Genomic DNA, 19,107 nt, shown 5'->3' with positions numbered 1-19,107 from the left:
TAGATCTCTTCATAGAAAAAAAAAACCAGATAATTGTGCATTTATCTTTAACTATACTTAATGATTAGGCTCTGGAGTTAATTGATATGGAATATGAATGCCTCCTCAGTCACTATCAAGGAGTATAACCTTGGCAAGTTGTTTAACTTTTCTAGGCTTTGGTTTTCTCTTCTATAAAGTAGTATTTCCTAGGTTTGTTGTGAGGATTAACTGCAGTAATTCATCAAACGTAGGACCTGGCTCATAGGAAATAGTACATATTAACTTTTGACCATTACCTTTTGTATCTACACTGGGAAAATTAAAACTCAACCTATTTCTTCAGATGTTTAATTCTTATGTTTCCTTTTTGTATTCATGTTTCTGAGTTTGAAAAAACAATATTAATTGTCTTGAATAATTTCTTTGCATAGACTTGATTGGGTCACAGACCTATTGTGTCAGTTGGAATGCTTTTAGCTGCAAGTGACAGAATACCCAATTTAAAATGACCTAAAGAATAATGGTACTTGTTATACAGGCTAAAATATCATTTAGAGGAAGGACATTTAGGCTTATTAAGCCACTCAGTGATGTCAGCAAGGACCTGGAATCTTTCAGTTTTTTCTTCTGAATTTCCCAAAAATGGACTTTATTCTTAGCCTTCTCCCCTCTTGGTTACAAGATGATTGCCACAACTCTCGAATTGTGTTTTACATATCCACATCCAAAAGCAAATAAAAAAAATGGATTGCAAGTAGAAAATATCCTCCCTGTATTCTGTGTACATCAAAGAGGAAAACCTTTCCCAGAGAGCCCTCCAGTTGCTGAAGACATCCCATAATGGGACTTCTTTTAGCCTGGTCCTGGTCATTTGTCCATGTTGTAGCTAGGAAAAATAAGTATCTTGGCATATTCATCTTTTACATGCTAGTATATAAGAAGTATGAGGAAGGGTAAGCAGTTTGTTGCAGTTGCTAATGTTATCAGTAGGGTGACTATTTTCAGTTTTTGGAGGGTGGGATATGGAATATATGCTTTACAGGACTTGTGCAAACAAAAGTGACCTTTTTTGGCCAAGGTTGACTATAGTTGCTAATCTAATTACTTTAGTTTGAATTTATGACTGTGCTATAAACTATGGAGTTTCCTTGAACCAGATTAAAATTAGAAGAATAAGTTTTCCTTTTTATTCTTTCTGCCACAAGATTCTTTTTTAAAATAATGACTGTTTTTATAAAAGGCAGTTTAACTCTGGCATATACTGGATGATTTGTTAAGGTGATGATAGCCCAAAATCCTTCCAAATGCTCATTTTTATCAGCATAATCTCTTTTAGCAGATTGGGCATGGTGGCTCATGCCTGTAATCCCAGCACTTTGGGAGGCCTCACTTGAGCTCAGGAGTTTGAGACCAGCCTGGGCAACATGACAAAACCCCATGTCTGCAAAACATACAAAAAAATTAGCCAGACACAATGATGTGTCCCAGCTACTCTGGAGGCTAAGGCAGGAGAATTGCTTGAGCCTGGGAGGCAGAGGTTGCAGTGAGCTGAGATAGCACCATTGCACTTAAGCCTAGGTGACAAGAGTGAAACCTTGTTTCAAAAAAAGAAAAAAATACATTAAAAACACCTCTTTCAGCAGTTAATTTCACTAATGATTAAGTGAAATTAATGAAACCCTAGTTTTCTTGGGTATAGAAAAATAATAGTCTGGTGGCCTAATTGATAGGGTGAAGATAGTCCACAGATCAGTGTTTTATAGGCATGAAAGAAAGCACTTATAATAATAATAATAATAATAATAATAATAATAATAGAGACAATAGTTATAAACCAAGGGATAGGAAACTGGGGCATATGGTCACTGTGATAACTGAAGTATTTTGGAGTTAAATTTGTTGCAAATCCTAGTTCTGCCATTCACTAGCTTTGTGTGCTTGACCAATCTACTTAGTCTCAGTAATTTAAGATTATTTATAAAATTGGAAAGATCTAGTTTCTTCCTAAGTCTTTTTTCTCATATTGCATTCCACTTCACATTTTTCACTCTGTCAATACTGGACTACTTTTAGTTCCCCAACATTCCCTACTGGTTTACATCAGTGTGCCTTTCTTCGTAATAGTTTATTTGCCTGCTGTTGCATTACTTGAGCAGCTTCTACCAAACTCTCAAGATGCAGTTTGTATAAGGGTCATTTCTTCCAGGAAGAGTTTCTGATGTTCTTGGCAAATTCATCATCATCTCTAACACATCAGTTGTTTGTTTATATGCTTCTTTACTAACTGCATTTATGCACTGAATAGTAGTAATTCATCCCTATTGATATGTGCAGTTAAGCCTAGATTAGTTTACTCTGAGGATTTGAGGATGATTAGGATACATTGAGTTCTAAATTTTTAACCTCTGTTGGAAATAGTAGAACAAAGAATGTCAGATTACAGTTTCATTTCTAGGCATTTAACAATTTTACATTTGGTCTGTAGCGTAATAGAAGCCAAGTGAATAGGTAGATGAATGATGGCTCTTCATACACTGGCTCAATTATCTCACCTTTTCACCAAAATAATTACCCTCAACTTTTGCTTATTCTTAACAAGGTAGAAGTCCTAGGGTAAACTAAAAATAGAGGTTGTTTAGTAATGTCCTTTCTCCAGAATGGAATAGAGGACAAATAAATGAAGTGAGTTTGTGGAGCCTGATTTTATGCTCAGTATATGCATTGTTTTAATAAATACTCACTGCCTTGAGTTTTTCATTCTTAAGAATATTACTACTTTGATTAACATGTTTTAAAAATTATGCAGTCAATAAATATTCAAGCACTTACTATATATATCAGGTCAGGTACTAAAATGTATGCATTAACATCATTCTTTTCCTTTGGGGTGCTGAATCAGTATTATGGGCAGAATAGTGTCACCCAAAATTCTTAGTTGAAACCCTAACCTCCAGTACTTCAGAATGTGACTCTATTTGGAGAAGGGCCTCTAAAGGGATGATTAAGTTAAAATGAGGCTGATGGAGTTGTTTCTCATCCAGTCTGGCTGGTTTTCTTATAAGAGGAAGACATTGGGACAAAAAAGAGACACCAGGGCCCCTCTCATAGAGAGGAAAGAAACCATGTGAAGAAACAAGAAGGCAGCCATCTACCAACCAAGGAGAGAGGCCTATGAAGAAACCAAAGCTGCTAACACATTGATCTTGGACTTCTAGGCACCAGAACTGTGAGAAAATAATACTTCTATTGTTTAAGCCACCCAGTGTGTGGCATTTTATTATGGTAGTCCTAGCAAACTAATATAAGCAGTATAAACTTTCCACTATCACATCAAGGCATACTCTTCCTTAAAAATTACAGTGTTAATGTCATTGGCTATGGATCAAAAATAAAATGGAACAGTATGACTTTGGACATACTAGAAAAGGCAAATGATTTTAGAGCCCAAGAACCCATGTATGCAATTTATTGTTCCAATCTTGAATTATCAATTCATTATACATCTGTGGCATAAATTATAATTGAATTACTGTGTGCAAAGCATTGAAAACCAAGTTCTCTGACTGAAGAAATAATTAGATGAAAACATAGGAACTATACAATGGTAACATTTTAATTGTCATTCTTTTTTATTTATTAGTTGGAATATTTTTGTAAAAGAAACTTTCTCATCTCTACTATTTGGTTACCCTTTGTATTAGTCCATTCTCACGCTGTTGTAAAAAACTGCCCAAGACTGGGTAATTTATAAAGGAACAAGGTTTAATTGATTCACAGTTCCACAGGGCTGGGGAGGCCTCAGGAAACTTACAGTCATGGTGGAAGGGGAAGCAAACACATTCTTCTTCACATGGCGGCAGGAAGAAGTGCCAAGCAAAGGGGGAAAAGCCCTTTATAAAATCATCAGATCTCATGAGAACTCACTCACTGTCACAAGAACAGAAGCATAGGGGTAACCACCCCCAGGATTCAATTACCTCCCTCTGGGTTCCTCCTACAACACGTGGGGATTATGGAAACTACAATTCAAGATGAGATTTGGGTAAGGACACAGCCAAACCATATTACCTCAGTACAATTTTTATAGGGGAGACAGAATATATTCTTTATTATTTCTCCTTATGTACTGGCTTTTTAAATAATGAATTTCCTTGCTATCTACCTTCAGTAGGGACTAATTTTTTTTTCTGGTTTAAGTAATATTAGGAGCTCATGCATTTGAACATATTTTCCATTTTATTTTATTTGTATTATACTTTTAAGTTCTGGGTTACATGTGCAGAACATACAGTTTTGTTACACAGGAATACAGATGCCATGATGGTGTGCCACACCCATCAACCCATCACCTACATTGGGTATTTCTCCTAATGTTATCCTTCCCCTGACCCCCCACCCCCCACAGACCCTGGTGTGTGATGTTCCCATCCCTGTGTCCATGTGTTCTTATTGTTCAATTCCCACTTAAGAGTGAGAACATGCGGTGTTTGGTTTTCTGATCTTGTGATAGTTTGCTGAGAATGGTAGTTTCCAGCTTCATCCATGTCCCTGAAAGGACATGAACTCATCCTTTTTTATGGCTGCACAATATTCCATGGTGTATATGTGCCACGTTTGCTTAATCCAGTCTATCATTGATGGGCATTTTGGTTGGTTGCAAGTGTTTTTCTATTGTGAATAGTGCTGCAATAAACATATGTGTACCTGTGTCTTTATTGCAGGATGATTTATAATCCTTTGGGTATCTACCCAGTAATGAGATTGCTGGGTTAAATGATATTTCTGGTTCTAGATCCTTGAGGAATCGCCACACTGTCTTCCATAATGGTTGAACTAATTTACACTCCCACCAACAGTGTAAAAGCATTCCTGTTTTTCCACAACCTCTCCAGCATCTGTTGTTTCCTAACTTTTTAATGATCGCCATTCTAACTGGCGTGAGATGGTATCTCATTGTGGTTTTGATTTGCATTTCTCTAATGACCAGTGATGATGAGCATTTTTTCATATGTCTGTTGGCTGCATAAATGTCTTCTTTTGAGAAGTGGCTGTTCATATCCTTTGCCCATTTTTTGATGGGGTTGTTTGCTTTTTTCTTGTAAATTTAAGTTCTTTGTAGATTCTGGGTATTAGCCCTTTGTCAGATGGATAGATTGCAAAAATTTTCTCCGATTCTGTAGGTTGTCTGTTTACTCTGATGATAGTTTCTTTTGCTGTGCAGAATATCTTTAGTTGAATTAGATCCCATTTGTCAATTTTGGCTTTTGTTGCCATTGCTTTTGGTGTTTTAGTCATGAAGTCTTTGCCCATGCCTATGTCCTGAATGGTATTGCCCAGGTTTTCTTCTAGAATTTTAATGGTTTTAGGTCTTATGTTTAAGTCTTTGATCCATCTTGAGTTGATTTTTGTATAAGTTGTAAAGAAGTGGTCTAGTTTCAGTTTTCTGCATATGGCTAGCCAGTTTTCCCAACACCATTTATTAAATAGGGAATCTTTTTCCCCATTGCTTGTGTGTGTCAGGTTTGTCAAAGATCAGATGTTGATAGATGTGTGGTGTTATTTCTGAGGCCTCTGTTCTGTTCCATTGGTCTGTATATCTGTTTTGGTACCAGTACCATGCTGTTTTGGTTACTGTAGCCTTCTAGTAAAGTTTGAAGTCAGGTAGTGCGATGCTTCCAGCTTTGTTGTTCTTGCCCAGGATTGTCTTGGCTATGCCGGCTCTTTTTTGGTTCCATATGAAGTTTAAAATAGTTTTTTCCAATTCTGTGAAGAAACTCTGTGGTAGCTTGATGGGGGTAGCATTGAATCTATAAGTTACTTTGGGTAGTAAGGCCATTTTCACGATATTGATTCTTTCTGTCCATGAGCATGGAATGTTTTTCCATTTGTTTGTGTCCTCTCTTATTTCCTTGAGCAGTGGTTTGTAGTTCTCCTTGAAGAGGTCCTTCACATCCCTTATAAGTTGTATTCCTAGGTATTTTATTCTCTTAGTAGCAATTGTGAATGGGAGTTCACTCATGATCTGGCTCTCTGTTTGTCTGTTTTGGTGTATAGGGATGCTTGTGATTTTTGTACATTGATTTTGTATCCTGAGAATTTGCTGAAGTTGCTTATCAGTTTAAGGAGATTTTGGGCTGAGACGATGGGGTTTTGTAAATATACAATCTTATCATCTGTAAACAGAGACAATTTGACTTCCTCTCTTCCTAGTTGAATACGTTTTATTGCTTTCTCTTGCCTGATTGCCTTGGCCAGAACTTCCAATACTATGTTGAAAAGGAGTGACGAGAGAGGGGACCCTTTTCTTGTGCCGGTTTTCAAATGGAATGCTTCCAGTTTTTGCCCATTCAATATGATATTGGCTGTGGGTTTGTCATAAATAGCTTTTATTATTTTGAGATACGTTCCATCGATACCTAGTTTATTGAGAGTTTTTAGCATGAAAGGCTGTTGAATTTTATCGAAGGCCTTTTCTGCATCTGTTGAGATAATCACGTGGTTTTTGTTGTTGGTTCTGTTTATGTGATGGATTATGTTTATTAATTTGCGTATGTTGAACCAGCCTTGCATCCCAGGGCTGAAGCCGACTTGATCATGGTGGATAAGCTTTTTGATGTGCTGCTGGATTCGGTTTGCCAGTATTTTATTGAGGATTTTCACATCGATGTTCATCAGGAATGTTGGCCTAAAATTCTCTTTTTTTGTGGTGTCTCTGCCAGGCTTTGGTATCAGGATGATTCTGGCCTCAAAATGGGTTAGGGAGGATTGCCTCTTTTTCTGTTGATCAGAATAGTTTCAGAAGGAATGGTACCGGCTCCTCTTTGTACCTCTGGTAGAATTCGGCTGTGAATCCATCTGGTCCTGGACTTTTTTTGGTTGGTAGGCTATTATTGCCTCAATTTCAGAACCTGTTATTGTCCTGTTCAGAGATTTAACTTCTTCCTAGTTTAATCTTGGAAGGGTGTATGTGTCGAGGAATTTATCCATTTCTTCTAGATTTTCTAGTTTATTTGCATAGAAGTGTTTATAGTATTATCTGATGGTAGTTTGTATTTCTATGGGATTGGTGGTGATGACCACTTCATCATTTTTTATTGTGTCTATTGGATTCTTCTCTCTTTATTAGTCTTGCTAGCTGTCTATCTATTTTGTTGATCTTTTCAAAAAAGCCATTGATTTTTTTGAAGGGTTTTTTTTCTGTCTCTGTCTTCTTCAGTTCTGCTCTGATCTTAGTTATTGCTTGTCTTCTGCTAGCTTTTGAATTTGTTTGCTCTTGTTTCTCTAGTTCTTTTAATTGTGATATTAGGGTGTCAATTTTAGATCACTCCTGCTTTCTCTTGTGGGCATTTAGTGCTATAAATTTCCCTGTATACACTGCTTTAAATGTGTCCTAGAGATTCTGGTACGTTGTGTCTTTGTTCTCATTGGTTTCAAAGAACATCTTTATCTCTGCCTTCATTTCGTTATTTACCCAGTAGTTACTCAGGAGCAGGTTGTTCAGTTTCCATGTAGTTGTGTGGTTTTGAGTGAGTTTCTTAATCCTGAGTTGTAATTTGATTGCACTGTGGTCTGAGAGACAGTTTGTTGTGATTTCTGTTCTTTTACATTTGCTGAGAAGTGTTTTACTTCCAATTATGTGGTCAGTTTTAGAATAAGGGCCATGTGGTGCTGAGAAGAATGTATATTCTGATGATTTGGGGTGGAGAGTTCTGTAGATGTCTATTAGGTCCTCTTGGTCCAGAGCTGAGTTCAAGTCCTGGATATCCTTGTTAATTTTCTGTCTCGTTGATCCATTTAATATTGACAGTGGGGTGTTAAAGTCTCCCACTATTATTGTGTGGAAGTCTAAGTGTCTTCGTAGGTCTCTAAGAACTTGCTTTATGTATCTGGGTGCTCCTGTATTGGGTGCATACATATTTAAGATAGTTAGCTCTTCTTGTTGAATTGATCCCTTTACCATTATGTAATGGCCTTCTTTGTCTCTTTTGATCTTTGTTGGTTTAAAGTCTGTTTTATCAGAGACCAGGATTGCAACCCCTGCTCTTTTTTTGTTTTTGTTTTTTTTTTTTTTTTTTGCTTTCAATTTGCTTGGTAGATCTTCCTCCGTCCCTCTATTTTGAGCCTACATGTGTCTTTGCACATGAGATGGGTCTCCTGAATACAGCACACTGACTGGTCTTGAGTCTTTATCCAATTTGCCAGTCTGTGTCCTTTAATTGGGGCATTTAGCCCATTTACATTTAAGGTTAATATTGTTAGGTGTGAATTCGATCCTGTCATTATGATGCCAGCTGGTTATTTTGCCCATTAATTGATGCAGTTTCTTCATAGTATCGATGGTATTTACAATTTGGCATGTTTTTGCAGTGGCTGGTACCAGTTGTTCCTTTCCATGTTTAGTGCTTCCTTCAGGAGCTCTTGTAAGGCAGACATTGTGGTGACAAAATCTCTCAGCATTTGCTTGTCTGTAAAGGATTTTATTTCTCCTTCACTTATGAAGCTTAGTTTGGCTGGATATGAAATTCTGGGTTGAAAATTCTTTTGTTTAAGAATGTTGAATATCGGCCCCCACTCTCTTCTGGCTTCTAGGGTTTCTGCCAAGAGATCTGCTGTTACTCTGATGGGCCTCCCTTTGTGGGTAACCCAGCCTTTCTCTCTGGCTGCCCTTAACATTTTTTCCTTCATTTCAACTTTGGTGAACCTGACAATTGTGTGTCTTGGGGTTGCTCTTCTCGAGGAGTATCTTTGTGGTGGTCTCTGTATTTCCTGAATTTGAATGTTGGCCTGCCTTGCTAGGTTGGGGAATTTCTCCTGGATAATATCCTGCAGAGTGTTTTCCAACTTGGTTCCATTCTCCCCATCACTTTCAGGTGTACCAATCAAACGTTGATTTCGTTTTTTCCCATAGTCCCATATTTCTTGGAGGCTTTATTCATTTCTTTTTACTGTTTTTTCTCTAAACTTCTCTTTTTCCTTTATTTCATTAATTTGATCTTCCATCACTGATATCATTTCTTCTGCTTGATCGAATTGGCTATTGAAGCTTGTGTATGCTTCATGAAGTTCTCGAACTGTGGTTTTCAGCTCCATCAGGTCATTTAGCTCTTCTCTACACTGGTTATTCTAGCTAGTCATTTGTCTAACCTTTTTTCAAGGTTTTTAGCTTTCTTGCTATGGGTTAGAACATGCTCTTTTAGCTCGGAGAAGTTTGTTATTACCGACCTTCTGAAGCTGACTTCTGTCACTTTGTCGAACTCGTTCTCTGCCCAGTTTTGTTCCCTTGCTGGTGAGGAGTTGTGTTCCTTTGGAGGAGTAGAGGTGCTCTGGTTTTTGGAATTTTCAGCCTTTCTGCTCTGGTTTTTCCCCATCTTTGTGGTTTTATCTACCTTTGGTCTTTAACGTTGGTGACCTACAGATGGGGTTTTGGTGTGGATGTCCTTTTTGTTGATATTGATACTATTCCTTTTTGTTTGTTAGTTTTCCTTCTAACAGGCCCCTCAGATGCAGGTCTGTTGGAGTTTGCTGGAGGTCCACTCCAGACCCTGTTTGCCTGGGCATCACCAGTGGAGGCTGCAGAACAGCAAATATTGCTGCCTGATCCTTCCTCTGGAAGCTTTGTCCCAGAAGGGCACCCCCCTGTATGAGGTGTCTGTTTTCTTCTACTGGGAGGTGTCTCCCAGCCAGGCTGCACAGGGGTCAGGGACCCTGTTGAGGAGGCAGTCTGTCTGTTTACAGAGATTGAATGCTGTGCTGGGAGAGCCACTACTGTCTTCAGAGCTGTTAGGCACAGACGTTTAAGTCTGGAGAAGCTGTCTGCTGTCTTTTGTTCCAATATGCCCTGCCCCCAGAGTGGATTCGAGAGAGTCGGTAGGCCTTGCTGAGCTCTGCCCAGTTCTAGCTTCCCTGCCGCTTTGTTTACACTGTGAGCCTAGAACCACCTACTCAAGCCTCAGCAATGGCAGATGCCCTTTCCCTCCCGCCAAGCTCCCACATTGCAGGTCGATCTCAGACTGCTGTGCTAGCAGTGAGCAAGGGTGTGAGACCCGCCGAGCCAAGCACGGGAGGGGATCTTTTGGTCTGCTGGTTGCAAAGACTGTGGGAGAAGTGCAGTATTTGGGCGGGAGTATACTGCTCCTCCAGGTACGGTCACTCACGGTTTCCCTTGGCTAGGAAAGGGAAATCCCATGACCCCTTGCGCTTCCCAGGTGAGGCAACACCCCGCCCTGCTTCAGCTCGCCGTCTGCAGGCTGCACCCACTGTCCAACCAGTCCCAGTGAGATGAAGCAGGTACCTCAGTTGGAAATGCAGAAGTCACCCGTCTTCTGCGTCGATCTTGCTGGGAGCTGCAGACCAGAACTGTTCCTATTTGGACATCTTGGAAGTGACTCCCGTTTGAACATATTGATGTGTTTCAGTCCATTGCAGCTATTATCCTTATCAGCTGGCAAATTGAACCATGTTTGGTCATTGAGAGGCTCTTGAAGTTGGCTTCCTAAGACCTTGGGACATGACCAAATAAAGTAGTCTTTAAAAGTTTCCTTACTCTCTGGTGTTGCAAGATTTTCCAGACTAATCTTTTATATTCCTGCCCAAGGCCTGGAGTCCTCATTTCTCCAAGAAACCCTGTTCCTTAGGATGGCTACTGAGAGTGCTCATTACTATTGGGTTGGTCATTGTTTCCAGGTCGAAATCAGCACCAAAGTGTTTTTTTCTTTAACTTCTTCTAACCTGTGTCACTGTCTTTCCTCTCATACATTGCTGGGAAGCACAGGATTAAAGTAACACGTAATTACTAATTTGCTTCATCATGTATTACACAGAGTATAATAATGCCACCACCACCACCACCACCAGTATGATTACTGAAATCATTCAAAGTTTTGTTTTTGAGGGTTTTGTTTTGTTGGCATTTCTTTTTGTCGTTAGTATATTCAACTTGGAATATACCATCAGGTTACTATGTGTTGAATTCACTTGAGTTTACTTTTTAAAATTTTAATTTTGTTTTATAATTTACGTAAAATACTAGCTCCAGTGGCAATACCTGCTCTACCACCATATTTCATCCCATACCCTATAAAAAAAGTTTAAAAAACTATCTTCTAGTTTGCTAATAAAAGTATTATTTTTATTGAAGTATTAATCCCCCCATCTTTTGTAATAAATGATAGAATATCACACACGTATTTCTCCACTTTGCTTTTTTCACTTAACAGTCTATTCTGGAGATCACTATCTACTGGAGTGTAGAGATACTCGTCATTGTTCTTTTCAGTTGTAGTACTCCACTGCGTAGTATTCATTATAGTTTATCATTTATTCGGTGTGTCCCTCTTAATTGACCAATGAATGTTGGTTAATTGAATGACTATAATTTTAGTCTTAGAGTTGTCCCTTTTTTTTGTATTATTGCAAGTTATAGGAATTTTTATGTTTATCTATAAAATATTTTGTATATGAATAAGAAAATGTAATGATTAACATTTTGGTTTCTGGTGTAATTATTTGGATATAATCTTTTCTGTTATTTAATTTTGCCACCACATTTGTTTTTTAGGCTTCCACTACAAATACTTAAGGCATGCTTTTATCTTGAATAGCTTTAGTGTTCAGTTTTCCAATGTAAGAGGGAAATTAGCCCTATATTAGCCTAGCATTATATGCCTTCACAGTTCATGGAGTAGACTATTAATTGGTGCACTTAACGTATTTTTCTTCTTGTTTAGAGTGATTTTATAGACATTGCTGTTGGAGATTTCATATCCTATTATAAAATGCTCATAGAATTTTGTTGGTTTGTTTGAGACAGCGTCTTGCTCTGTCGCCCAGGCTGGAGTGCAGTGGGATGATCATAACACACCGCAGCCTGGACTTCCTGGGCTTAAGCAATCCTCCTGCCTCAGCAGGGGTAGCTAGGACTGTAGACTTGCACCACTGCTTCTAGCTAATTTTTTTATTTTTATTTTTTATTTTTGTAGAGACAGAGTCTCGCTGTGTTTTCCAGGGTGGTCTCAAACTCCTGACCTCAAGTGATCCCTCTGCTTCGGCCTCCTTAAGTGTTGGGATTATAGGAGTCAACCATGAGGCCTGGCCCAGTGACATTTTCAGCATGGAAAAACATTCATTAGCTTTGTCACTTGATCATTAAAGAATTAGCTATTTAAGGATATAACTTTGAAATATGTGTGGCGACTTACTTATGGCTTGGCTTTTCTTCTGCATTATAGCCTTTATTTTATAAACATCCAACAGAATCCTAAGATTTCTGTTGGCTCAGCTTTAAAATATATCCAGTATCTATTTCTCATTACCTTTTTCCATCTCTCTTTGATCCTGAGCACTGTTGTTTTTCTTTTTTTTCTTTTCTTTTTTTTTTTTTAAAGACAGAGTCTCACCCTGTTGCCCAGGCTGGAGTGCAGTGGCACGATCTCGGCTCACTGCAGGCTCCATCTGCCGGGTTCATGCCATTCTCCTGCTTCTGCCTCCCGAGTAGCTGGGACTACAGGCACGTGCCACCATGCCCAGCTGATTTTTTTTGTATTTTTAGTAGAGGCGGGATTTCACCATGTTAGCCAGGATGGTCTCAATCTCCTGACCTTGTGATCTGCCCGCCTTGGCCTCCCACTGTTGTTTTTCACTGGAATTATTGCAGTTGCCTCCTTGTAGGCATAACTGTCATCTTTCTCACACCTATTTTTTTTCACAGTAGCCGCAATGATCATTTTAAATTATTTTGCGTTGTAGCCATAATGATCATTTTAAATTATTTTGTGTTGGGTAACATGACAGTTTTATTGAAAGCCTATCAGTGGATTTATGCTGCATTCAGGGTAGAAGCCAGAGTTCTGGTGGCCTACAGAGGTATGCTTTGGTGCCTTGTCACCTCTGTGACTCCATCCTCCACTCTTTTCTAGGCTTTGTGCTAAACCTACACTGGTCCCTTGGTTGAGCCTTTAAACAGACTAGGCATCTTGCCTCATGGCCTTTCCATCTATTTGCTGGTTCTTCTGTCTGGAATTCAATAATGCTGTTATTTTTGGTGCTTTGAAAACAGAAATTTCAGGAATTTCAGAAATTCTTGAACCTCACCTCCCCCCAGCAAGAAATATTATAGTATAGGAGTTAAGAGCTCAGGCTCAGGAGTTAGGCAACTCTGTTTAAATCTTAATTCTGTTAAGTAATTCTCGTCAACTTTGAATGAATTACCAGCTTCCCTAAGCCTCCATTTCTTCATCCATAAAATGGAAATATTAATACTTGTACCTAATTTATAAGATTGTGAAGATTAAATGAGATCATGTGTATAAGACACTTGGCACAATATGTGGCAAGTATTTCTATTCAGTAAATATTAGCTGAATTAGTTGTTATTGTTTATAATATAATTTTTGGTTACCACTTTTCAGTGAAAAATAGGTAAGCTCTTGGGTTTCCCAGATTATTTAACAAAGGAAACTGTCATTTTGTCTCTTGGTTTTAGGGCAAACTTGTCTAGAAGAGAGGAGCAGAGGAGAATGAAGTAGTAATTTGTCATATTTTCATTCATATGTTGTTATGTGGGCCATAGGAAAGTCGGCAAATCCATGAATTTCAATTTTATTACATATTTCTTGTCAAGAATACTTTATTAGTACAAAGCATATCATGTATTTTGATTAGAAGTCTTGGAGAAATTAAGATCTTAGGAAAATATTAAAATTTTATTTGGGGTATTTATACCCTTATATAATAATAATGAGATACATTTGCTAAAAGCTATAGATGTTCCCATATACATTCTTACTTGGTTTTTCATGGAAATTTATGGGAATGTTCACTGTTATTCCTGTTTCACAATCAGAACTGAACTCTCATTCTTGAGACGTAAATTCTGATGATTTTTTTCATTATATCATAAGTGATAGTAGCATTGGGCACTGTGAGATTTGAAAATGACTGCAACATAGATTCTCATCTTCAGGCTTATAGATAGATACATGTGAAGTCAATTAACTCTAATACTTGGTAGACTAAATGGACCAGTATATAAGGAACTCTGAGGAAGAAGTGCTTAATTCTGTCTAGGCCAATTAAAGAAAGATTCTGGAGGAGGTAACATTCGTTTATTTTATTTTATTATTTTTTTATTATTTTTTATTATTATTATACTTTAAGTTCTAGGGTACATGTGCACAATGTGCAGGTTAGTTACATATGTGTACATGCATTAACTCTTCATTAACTCGTCATTTAGCATTAGGTATATCTCCTAATGCTATCCCTCCCCCTTCCCCCCACCCCACAACAGTCCCCAGAGTGTGATGTTCCCCTCCCTTTGTCCATGTGTTCTCATTGTTCAATTCCCATCTATGAGTGAGAACATGCGGTGTTTGGTTTTTTGTCCTTGCGATAGTTTACTGAGAATGATGATTTCCAATTTCATCCATGTCCCTACAAAGGACATGAACTCATCATTTTTTATGGCTGCATGGTATTCCATGGTGTATATGTGCCACATTTTCTTAATCCAGTCTATCATTGTTGGACATTTGGGTTGGTTCCAAGCCTTTGCTATTGTGAATAGTGCCACAATAAACATACATGTGCATGTGTCTTTATAGCAGCATGATTTATAGTCCTTTGGGTATATACCCAGTAATAGGATGGCTGGAAAAGGATGAGCATAATTTTTGCCTCTGCGAGTTGGGAGCTGCCTGAGGAAAGTCATGTCATTCACAAATGAGAAATAATATATGGTAAAGTTCTTTTAACTGGCTACCACTGTATTTATACTTACCATTTCTTTGTTAAAACTTATTGACTGATATCCATATGCTTAAACATTGTAGCTAATAGGCCACTTCTACTAAGCTCACAGTTCTGTTTCCAACACTTGAATTGCAGACCTGCCAAAAGTTATTTGTATGTGTTTTCTACCTGTTAATGCCTGTCATATGCAAAACCAGAATATTGTTGCAAAGATAACAAAGTTGAATACTTTGGAAAGACTCAATGGCAGTGCCCTAAAAGGATGGTTGTTGTTTAATTAGATGGGGGTGAGACAACTCAAAGACTGAAAGAAAAAAAGAACTAGAAGGATTGTGTACTCAAATTGCTTTGCTGTTGACTTCAAGTTTTTGGTTCATTCTAAAGACAGTTTGAAGTCTTGATAACACATTACGGATATCATTTATGCAAGAAAGACAGCATGGATTTATAGTCATGAAGATATCGTCCAAAGAAGTAGACTAGTCTTCACTAAAGGATGGATAAATAAATATGCATTTATGTCTTGTATGATTAAATAAATGCATTATTTATGCATATGTGTTATATTTTATGATTACCTATTTCAGTCAGCCTTTTTGGTTAACCAAGCAAATACTGGTTCTGATTGCATTAAACAGAAGGGCCTTATTGGAGCCATAATTTCTTGGAGAGAAGGCATTAGTGGAATATGGAGAGGGTAGCAGATAAGACTGGGAAAGTCAGCTGGGGTTACAACGTAAAGGATTTGTATGCCAGGCTGAGTTTGTCCTTTGATGGTGATGCAGTTTTAGGGAAGTGATGACCTTTCAGACTTTTTTTGGAAGATTCTTGACAAATTAGAGAGGTTGGGCAAGAAAACTAGGGCAGTGGCAGTGAGATTGGAAGTAGAGCTGATCTGAAAGAAATTTGGAGAATAGAATTGATAAGTCTTGGTGTGATTTACTGGATCTAAGTACTAAGGTAGGAAGAAAAATCAAAGGTGGTGCTAATGATGATAAATAGCTAACATTTACCAAGTGCTTACTGTGTGTGTTTTTTTTTTTTTACTGTTCTAAGTCCTTTAGATAACATAATTTCAGTCATCCTAACAGTCACATAAAAATGTACTACTTCCCACAGGTCCTTATGCATAAACCTCCAAAACTGCAAAAAATGAAAACGTAAATTTTAAGTTTGTTGTAGGCACATTTGGCAACAGATAATGACCTGCACTGATGGGAGGCTATTTGTAGTCTTTATCTCACTTAACTGTAAATGTGTGGTTTGTTTTTTTTTTGCAGAAATAATTTTGTGTTTGGTTATGGAGTGCTGTCCCAGACCTGGTGGGAGTGTTACATAATCCATAATATTATCTTTCTAAAATATGAAAAACTTTTACTTTTCTTCTGCTGGTGGAAATGTAAATTAGATCAGCCATTGTGGAAAGCAATTTGGTGATTTCTCAAAACCTTAAAACAGTTACCATTTGACCCAGCAATCCTATTATTGGTTATATACCCAAAGGAAAATAAATTTGTACCATAAAGATACATGCACATATATGTTCATCGCAGCACTATTCACAGTAACAAAGACATGAAGTTTTCTTTGTTTGTTTTTCTCAGACCTCTTAGGGTGAAAAAAATATGAACAATTTTGAAATTTGGGTTTAGGCGAGAGATAATAGACCTGTATTAATAATTGTTATTTGGGGGCCAGGCGCGGTGGCTCACACATGTAATCCCAGCACTTTGGGAGGCTGAGGCGGGCGGATCACGAGGTCAGGAGATCGAGGCCATCCTGGCTAACACGGTGAAACCCCGTCTTTACTAAAAATACAAAAAGTTAGCCGGGTGTGGTGGCAGGCGCCTGTAGTCCCAGCTACTCGGGAGGCTGAAGCAGGAGAATGGCGTGAACCCGGGAGGTGGAGCTTACAGTGAGCGGAGATAGCACCATTGCACTCCAGCCTGGGCGACAGAGCAAGGGTCCATCTCAAAATAATAATGATAATAATAATAATTGTTATTTGGTTGGGCACAATGGCCAACACCTATAATCCCAACACCTTGAGAGGCCTAGGTGGGAGGATTGCTTGAGGCCAAGAGTTATAGACCAGCTTCAGCAACATAGCTACCCCATCTCTACCAACAACAACAAAAAAATCAGCTGGGCCTGGCGGTGCATGCCAGTAGGCCTAGTTACTTGGGAGGCTGAGGTGGGAGGATCGTTTGAGCCCAGGAGTTTGAGGCTGCAGTAAACTATGATTGCACCTGTTCACTTCAGCCTGACCCACAGAATGAGACTCCATCTCTAGAATAAAAAAAAGTTAAAAAAAATAAAAATTATAGATGAAGAGACTGAGTCATAGAGAGAAATCACACAAAATATGTGTCAGAGCTAGGGTTTGAACCTACACAGTCTTAACTTTTCAAATGTGCATTTTAGATACTACACTATTCTGCCTCTCTTTCTAGCCTTTGTCATTGGGAAAATGATACCATTAAACTTATTAAGGGATCTAAAGAGCGGAATTAGGGGAAGCTGAAGAAGAGGGAGACAGTGTAGTAGAATATTAATTTAGATTGGTCTAATTTGAGCTATCAATGGAAAAAGTACAGTAGGAAGCCAGAAATATTTTGGATATATTTATAATGCACATACTGGATTTCATCAGATCTAAGGTGCCATCGTTGTAACATCATAAATACTGATTTTAAAAATTAAATAAAATTATGGTGCAGTATTTGTTTTTATCCCGTAAGTTTCCCCTGCCCCCCCGCCACACACACACAGTATCATTCTCTGTGCTGCTTAGAGTATATAACATTGCTTGCTTGGGATTTTCTTCTGCGTCACTGATAGGCATTCTGCAAGCTTTGATTTTGGCACTTTCTTGATCTTACCATAAAATATCAACATAAAGTTTTCAGACAACATCCAGAAGAAATTTTATATAATAGTTAAGGTCAACAGATACGATTCCAACAACACACATAACTCAACTGAAGTGAAAACAGTATGAATAGCTGTGACTGGTGTCACATGTGGATGATAATGACAACCCAGTCATGTCTGCCACCTGGCCAACATCAATTATACAAAGTCATTGATTTTAAGATTCATTGATTGTAGAAGATTTCAATGACATTAAAATGTGTAGGAAATGCGCATCTTAGAATTGTTAAACAATAAGTAGTACTTTTGCCTCTGAGAATTGGAAGTTGCAGTAATAAAGATGCTAAGGCATGTAAATGTTTTTAATAAATACATGGTTTTCAAGAGTTAATACATGATTGAAGAGGTTTAGAATCAATTCTCTAGGGAAAAATTGAGAGGAAGATTCTGTCTTGAGCATTTCCTATGTTTAAGAGTTACTTTATGAAGAAAATGTAAATACTTCCCCTGATTGTGAATTTATCTTTTATAAATGGCAATCTAGGTGACCCTTTGACAAATAGATTAATTTCTCTCATAAGTGTTAGCTTGGTCTTTGTTACTGGTATAATTAATTGTACTATATGCTGAGTACAACTAAAAACTCTGAATATTATATGTAAAACACAAGAAGACTCTGAAAGGTGGAGAGAATAAGGCAGAGGAGCTAGGGATCTCAGGACCCAAATAATGACACAGCAGTAGTTCCCTGCCTTTTCTTTTAGCCTCATATATTCCATAATTAGAGCTAAAGAAGCTGATAACCCAGAAGGGCAATGGCCACAGACAAAGAAAGTGCCAGCAAAAGCCCAATCTTTTAAATACTAGTAGAGGGACACCCTAGCAAGACAGAAAACTTTTTGAGAATAACCATTCTACTTCAACCAAACACCACAGAAAAAAACATTGGTCACACTCATAGCTGCAAAGGCCAAGTAGGGATCCTAGATTTCCATCCTCACCAAGCTGTTATGAGGCACCCTAACACTTCCTCCACTGGAATTGTGTCAGATTAGGCCAGGTACAGAGTTGGGACTTTAATTCCCATAGAATGGTTAACTAGCCTTTCCCCAACTTGTAGTGTTACTGGAGACCATGTGGGAAGCTAAAACTTCTACGTTTATTTGGGAGTAAAGAGGAGCTTCTGTCCTTCCCTGCTAAGTGGCATCTGAGGAGTCCTATTGGAGAATGAATACTTTCACCACTTCTAAGCAGTAAAAAAGCCTTTCTCTACCTATGCACCCCAACCCCCAGCACCCAGGGGTATAGTAGAGGCTACATGGGAGCAGTAGCTTCTCAGCCAGAGACATGTCAGTGGAGGTGGAGTGGAGAGTCAGGATTCCCACCCAGCCCAGGGGAATCAAGAAGCTGCCCCATCTGTAGTGTAAATGGAGGACAAGTGGGGAACCTGAACATCTACCCCCAACTTGCCAAAATGAAATGGCTCCTCACTATCTTCTTCTG

General features: G+C 38.3%; 1 protein-coding gene across 6 annotated transcripts in view; it reads left to right on the top strand.

Moving 5' to 3' along the window:
- The window catches only part of PPP1R12A (protein phosphatase 1 regulatory subunit 12A), a 166,459-nt gene that overhangs the window by 64,071 nt on the left and 83,281 nt on the right, over positions 1–19,107 (top strand). The window lies entirely within an intron of this gene.

The sequence above is a fragment of the Gorilla gorilla genome, chromosome 10 (genome assembly GCF_029281585.2).
Source record: "Gorilla gorilla gorilla isolate KB3781 chromosome 10, NHGRI_mGorGor1-v2.1_pri, whole genome shotgun sequence".
Taxonomy (NCBI): Eukaryota; Metazoa; Chordata; class Mammalia; order Primates; family Hominidae; genus Gorilla; species Gorilla gorilla.
This window is presented reverse-complemented; position numbering and strand designations above follow the sequence as displayed.